Here is a 1,965-nt window from a genome sequence, read left to right as displayed (position 1 = left end):
TATCCTTTGATGTACATATGTTTTATTGTGGGACCCCAGACTGTTAAATCATGAACAGTACTTTCAGCGACAATTGTACGCTTCACCGGGAAATATGCACGCATCAGAATAATATAATCAAAGCATGTTTCTTTTGCATTATTATGGTTATACGAACACCTACCAGATGGTATGACATTCCAATCAAAAATATCTTCTCCGAAAAACAAAAGGCTGTCGCCAATCAACATCGTCATGTGCAATCTTAAAGTTGCTTTGTTTCTCAAGGACTATCTCATCTGGTGTTACTATGATGGCAACCATTAATGTCGACAGAATTTATCCTTGGATACCCCTCCGGTCTGTAACCAATGGTGCAATATTTGAATTTAACTCTTGACGTCATCCCGATGGGAAAACAGCACTTGCAGAAAATCCAGGTCTTCTCGAAATAGTTCATAAATCGGATTACCGTCACCACACCTGCGTCTTATGCCTTCTCGTATAGTTACTGTAATCCATAAGGTTAATTCTGATGTAAGGGAACGGAGCGCTTGTATTTTGTAGTTTATGGACAACAATGGACATCTATATGGGATTGTTTGGACAACAAACGTTGATCATGGAGTCTGATACAAAAACAGGCATACATCTTTGGTTCATTTTCACATATTGTTAGGTGTTGATTCCCAAGTTGAAACGCGAAGGCTAACCAAGAAATCGGCACGTACAGAACTAAATTGTGAAATCAGTAAATAACCAAAACAAGATCAATAAAAATCAACACAGATTGAAATACATATGTCAAGGGTTGCAGTCATACAATGCAATGCAACAGGTCAAAGTTTGTATTAGCAGCAACTGCATGATAGACCCTATTATAAAAACCGTTACGCTTACAAATGTCTAGTGTTTATCACAGCTGAGTGATTTTAATGAGACGCGTGCTCCATTCTTGAATCCTGGAATCAGCGTTGGAAACAGGCAGAAAGGTCGGTGTTTTCCGTCAGGTATCCCGTCCGCTTTCGGTAGGTCGAGAAGACGCAAGTCAGGTCGAAGAAGGAAGGTCTCGAATCGTTCTCGTCTCGCGCGTACATAGGAACAACTAGCTTTCAAGAAACTGCTGATTCGAAGCTGATAACTATAAACAAGTCAAGCTCCACACAACGGAGCAATCTAGATCGGGTGGGTAATCAGTGTGTCCAGCGCTGGGGCGGTGTTAAGACGATGTACAACCAAGGGAGGTCACGCTAAATCAGGGTCACTACCGCAACACAACATTGTACCAGCGCCTAACAACAATAACGATGCCACGTACTATTATCAGAAATAAAGTGTCAGTATAAACTGCCAGATAATAAAATGTTGCGAAATATTGTGATGACGAAAATATCAGAGTTGATTGCAAATACGTATGTTTAAATATCTCTGTATGAAACATGCCATGCATTAAGTTACTGACTGGGTGATACTCGTTTACAAAATGTTCTTCTAATGCTACGAGTCAACACCTGTTTTTGTTAAACATAAAATTTAATATTCAACCGGTTTACTGCGGAACAATTAAATAATTTGTTCGGAAGGAGCGTTTTGATCTCACATGTGATTAGGGCACTTGTTAGCTGACTGGAAATCCATAATTAAAGAAATTAGCAAAACACTTAAAATTCGTAATAATATGACCATGTGAAAAAAGACATTGTTCATTTCGACAACGCTTGATATATATTATAGATATAGTTATAATGTAGGTGATTTGAGAATATTTTGACCCGAGCTGAGACTCTTGCCCACTCTTGGATATCCACTGTTACATATTTAATTCATTCTTAAATCTCTGATGTTAATACAAATACTTCTGCAACTTAATAAATTGGCATTTCCAGTGGTCCAAAAAGGGCCCTTATTCTACTTTATCCTCAAACATCTTTAGTATGCATAATCTACGGCCTCTTTGGTCGTCTTATCACAGTGAACCGAGATAAC

Source organism: Haliotis cracherodii, unplaced genomic scaffold, assembly GCF_022045235.1.
Source record: "Haliotis cracherodii isolate W230 unplaced genomic scaffold, xgHalCrac1.p SCAF_4, whole genome shotgun sequence".
Taxonomy (NCBI): domain Eukaryota; kingdom Metazoa; phylum Mollusca; class Gastropoda; order Lepetellida; family Haliotidae; genus Haliotis; species Haliotis cracherodii.
Note: the sequence above shows the minus strand (reverse complement) of the source record.